Here is a 5,162-nt window from a genome sequence, read left to right as displayed (position 1 = left end):
TTATTTTGAGGAAGTCCCAGTAATTTATTTTTGCTTTGTTTTCCTTGCCTCAGGAGATATACCTAGTAAGAGGTTGCTATGGCTGATGTCAAAGAGGTTACTGCCTGTGTTCCCCTTTAGGATTTTCATGGTTTCCTGTCTCACATTTAGGTCTTTAATCCATTTTTTTTTTTTAGGCTTTACATTTTATTTCCAGGAAATGACATCTTGTTTTCACAAAGAGGTAGACCATCCTCTCCAAGAGAGGCTGCCTTAGCTTTTAGGGGCAGCCGTAGGGGTACCCCAACCTGTCCAAAACAAATGTCAGCTGAGGGGCTTCTGAGGTACCAAAACACTAACAGAAACAATCAAGTTAAAAAGCAGAACAGAAATACATAACCCATTCACCACACAGGGAAGCAGCGTCTCTCAAGTCCCCGGAAGCAGCCCTCATGGTGGCAGCACAGCCAGCCAACATCGGTCGTGCGGAGGACTCGCTCTCAGTCTCTGTCCCATGGGGCTCCGTCCTGAGCGCCATCTCAGAGAGGCCCAAGACCTGTCCACAGATAATCCTCCAGACCCTCCCAAGCTTCCACTGCCTGGCAGTCCCTCAAATGCCCCTGGAGCATGGTCTTCAGGACAGTCTCTTTGCTTTTTGTTCCCTAATGAGGACAATTCGTCGTTCTTTCACTTCTGAGCTCAGATTATCTACCATCTTATTAATGCAATTGTCCAGAACCAGGGAGTGAGTTTTGGACTTGATGTGCTTCCGACAAATGGGGCATTCTACCTTCTGCTTCATCCACTCATTGATACAGTAGGAGCAGAAACTGTGGGCACAGTTCAAGGTGACAGCCTTGGTCTGTTCCAATTCTTTGTTCTTGGCTTGAATGATTGCTTCAAAGTCCTTCTTGCTCCGATTTAGTTCTTCCATTAGAGCCCGATGCTCCTGCAGAGCCTGGGCCAACTGTTGCTTCAGGTCCTCTTCTCCTTGCTCCTTCTCCAAACCCTGGAAATGCAGTTCCTCTTCCTGGAAAGTCTTCTCTAGCTGCTCCACTCTGGCCTGCTGCTGGGCCTGCTCTGCACACAGCTGGGACTGTAAGTCCTGCAGCTCCTGCTCCATTTTCATAATTCTCTTTGAGTTCCCTTTTTGGGTCTGCTTTTTCACCTTCAAGACAGCTACCTGGTTTTCCTGCATTTGTATTTTCAGCTTCAGAATCCTGGACATGGTCACCTTGAACAGCTCTAAGCTGCTTTGAGATGCTGAAGGGTTTGAGGCTTTCTGCTTCTTAGGATGAAGCTCTATGACTTTTGTGGAGCCAGGGTGAACATGAGCCTTTGTGGCCTTCTCCCTCGGCTCAAGGGAAGTCAACTTAGGATCCAGATATTCGGAGGGTTGACTGGCCACTTCACATTTCCCATGAGACTTCACTGGTTGACCAGGTTCACAAGACAGTTTACTTATTTTGGATTTCAAATTTGAGGGGCCTTCAGCTCCAGAACCCTCCAATTCATCCAAACTAAATTTCCTTTTAGTTCTCAATCCCCTATTTTTTCCTATCATCTGGTCATTCTTTAGGGCAAGACAAGGATACATCCTCTCCTGGTCTTCTTCAGTAACTTCATATTCATACTCTGCATTCTCCTTATTCTCCACAGGTACCCTGAGCTGGATGTGGTCTCCCTTATGGATAGAATAGAACTTTAAAGGTTCTAGATGTTCTCTGTTCAGCCAAACACCATTCAGACTCTTGTTGTCCATAATTGTCCACTGGCCCTCGACATTCTGCTTCAAAACACAGTGGTTTCGGGAAATCATCAGAGGGCAGATTTTTGATACCAGTTGGTATGTGACACCAAATCCTCGCCCTATAGTCACCTCGTTTCCGTCCTCCAGCAGCAGCCACTCGGCGTTCATCCCTACCCGCCGCAAGCACCAGCTCTAGCCACGGGCGCGGTCTCCCGTGACCAACGAGCCGGGCTCCTCCATAGCCCATTCTGACCTGGCTCGCGGTCAGCACAGAGCGAGACCCCCGCCGGGGTTCTTGCCGCCTCTCAGCTTCGTCGCCGGTGCCATACCTAAACAACAGACAGAAGCAATCCCATTTTTTGTTTTTTAAGTAGGCTCCACACTCAGCGTGGAGCCCAACATGGGGCTTGAACTCATGACCCTGAGATCAAGACCTGAGCTGAGGGCACCTGGGTGGCTCAGTTGGTTAAGCAACTGCCTTCGGCTCAGGTCATGATCCTGGAGTCCCAGGATCGAGTCCCGCATCGGGCTCCCTGCTCAGCAGGGAGTCTGCTTCTCCCTCTGACCCTCCCCCCTCTCATGCTCTCTCTCTCTCTCTCTCATTCTCTCTCTCAAACAAATAAATAAAATCTTTAAAAAAAAAAAAAAAGACCTAAGCTGAAATCAAGAGTTGGGCACTTAACTGACTGAGCCACTCAGGCAGCCTGGTCTTTAATCCATTTTGAATTTATTTTTGTGTATGGTGGAAGAAAGTGGTCCAGTTTCATTCTTTTCCATGTTGCAAATCAATCAACGTGATACACCACATTAATAAAAGATAGGATAAGAGCCATATGATCCCTTCAATAGATGCAGGAAAATCTTTTGACAAAGTACAAGATCCATTCATGATAAAAACCCTCAACAAACTAGGGTTATACCTCAACATGATAAAGTCCATATATGAAAAATCACAGCTAATATCATTCTCAATGGGGAAAAACTGAGAGCTTTTCACAAAACAGGGATGTCCACTCTCACCAATTTTATTCAACATTGTACCGGAAGTCCTAGCCTTAGCAATCAGACAACAAAAAGAAATAAAAGGCATCCAAATCAGCAAGGAAGAAGTAAAACTTCCACTATTTGCAGATGACATGATACACTACACAGAACACCCAAAAGACTCCACCAAAAAATTGCTAGAACTTATACACAAATTCAGTAAAGCTGCAGGATACAAAATCAACATACAGAAATCTGTTGCATTTCTATACACCAATAATGAAGCATCAGAAGGATAAATCAAGGAATCAATCCCATTTACAATTGCACCAAAAACCATAAGATACCTAGGAATAAACCTAACCAAAGAGGTGATGAAACACCTGTACTCTGAAAACTATAAAACACTGATGAAAGAAATTAAAGACAACACAAAGAAATGGAAAGACATTCCATACTCATGGATCAGAAGAACAAATATTGTTAAAATGTCTATACTACCCAAAGTCATCTACACATTCATTGTTATTCCTATCAAAATACCAACAGCATTGTTCACAGAGCTAGAATAAACAATCCTAAAATTTGTATGGAACCACAAAAGGTCCCAAATAACCAAAGCAACCTTGAAGAAGAAAAGCAAAGCTGGAGGGATCAGAATTCCAGACTTCAAGTTATATTGCAAAGCTGTAGTCATGAAAATAGTATGGTACTGGCACAAAAATAGACACAAAGATCAATGGGACAGAATAGAAAACCCAGAAATGATCTGATAACTGTATGGTCAATTAATCTTTGATAAAGCAGGAAAGAATATCCAATGGGAAAAAGACAGTCTTTTCAACAAATGGTGTTGGGAAAACTGGACAGCAACATGCAAAAGAATAAAATTTCTTATCTATAGCTTCAAAATGTTCTGGCTTCCTACCACACTGGGAATAATACAGCTTAATTACTTTAAATGCTCACTGACCTCTTCAGAGGGAGGTCTTGTTTATCACTACATCTAAAAAAGCCACCTTCATCTTCCCCATCACTTCCTGTTCCCTTTTTCTGTGTTAGTGCTCTTAGCTCCTTTTAATAGCACATGTTGGAAACAGTCAAACATCTAACTCAAGGAAGGCTTTCTATATTCTGATACAGCTATATTCTGAATTATTAGGCAGCCTACACTCTGGAAAAGCTGCCCTGTGTTATTTTCCCAAGAAGATCTTGGCTGTCCTGCTTCCTGGCCTGTGGTCAAGCTATTAAAACAAATTCCTTTGTACTTCTCGCTTTCTTCCCTTTTCTTCCGGGCAGTTGGAGATAGCCATCAGAGCCCAGAGTTCAGTTCTCATGGCTTCTTTGCTTACCCATTGTATGACTTTAGGCAACTTTCAATTTATTGAAACTCTGAGCTGTAGTTTTTCCATCCGTAAAGTGTGGAAAACGGTAAGTGCCTCAGAGGTTATTGTGAGAATCAAGGACACGGATGTGTGTGAGGCCTCGGGCAAAGCACCTGCCTCACTCTGTGGGTCATATGTCGGTTCTCTTACAAACTCTTATTTACCCCTTTTTTGGTGACATAATCCCCAGGCAGAACCAGTTGCTTAGTCCTCTGTGCTCCAGTGGCTTTTTCTTCTTTTTCCTAGAACTTGTGCCAGGGTGGGTTGAGACTTTTCATAAGTTTCTCTTTCCTGGCTAGACTAAAAGCTTTTCCATGAGCACAAATGTGCTGGTTTTATCTCTGAATCCCCAGTGCCAGGCACAGAGTCTCAGGAACAGCGGAGCTCAAAAGATGCTTATAGAATGGGGAATTCCAGTTCTATTGACATATCTCTTATGAAATCTTTTGATCCTCTAACTAGAAATAATTTTTCTCTCAATGGGAATTGAGTGCTCTCATCACATTCTGCCTTGAATCATAGTTATTTGTGAGCATTTTTTTTTCTTTTTGGATTACCCTCCAGCCTCCTCGTGCAGCCCCCAGTCATATGATTGCTGGAACTGCATCTTACTCACTTCTGAAACCGCAACAGTGTCTGGCCCATGCATTCCATCACTTGTTTAAGATACAGTTCTTCTTGAGCAAGGAGCAAGGGATATGAATCACACATTTAATGTACAATACAGTTTTTGCCTGTTTTGTGTAGGCCTGCTCCACAAACCACTTCCCCATTGCGCAATGAACTGGAGGGTGGGGTTGCTCCCAATGTAAAAATCAGTCAGGGTCACCAGAAGTCATTTACCTACCTCTGAATAAAAAATGTTAATTCACAACTTAACTTCAAATCAGGCTTCTCTATTTTTTTTATTTTTAAAGATTTTATTTATTTATTTGAGAGAGAGAGAATGAGGGATAGAGAACATAAAAGGGAAGAGGGTCAGAGGGAGAAGCAGACTCCCCGCCGAGCAGGGAGCCTGATGCGGGACTCGATCCAGGGACTCCAGGATCATGACCTGAGCCAAA

The 5,162-nt window shown here is 43.5% G+C and overlaps 1 pseudogene; it reads right to left on the bottom strand.

Annotated features, from left to right (window-relative positions):
* Window positions 1-557: 557 nt before the first annotated feature.
* Window positions 558-1,969, bottom strand: LOC114213583 (E3 ubiquitin-protein ligase RNF8 pseudogene; annotated as a pseudogene).
* Window positions 1,970-5,162: the final 3,193 nt, after the last annotated feature.

The sequence above is a fragment of the Eumetopias jubatus genome, unplaced genomic scaffold (genome assembly GCF_037043125.1).
Source record: "Eumetopias jubatus isolate StellerSeaLion01/CBP00866 unplaced genomic scaffold, mEumJub1_p1.0 scaffold_15, whole genome shotgun sequence".
Classification (NCBI taxonomy): Eukaryota; Metazoa; Chordata; class Mammalia; order Carnivora; family Otariidae; genus Eumetopias; species Eumetopias jubatus.
The sequence above is the reverse complement of the archived record's forward strand: the minus strand, read 5'-3'. Positions and strand labels throughout refer to the sequence as shown.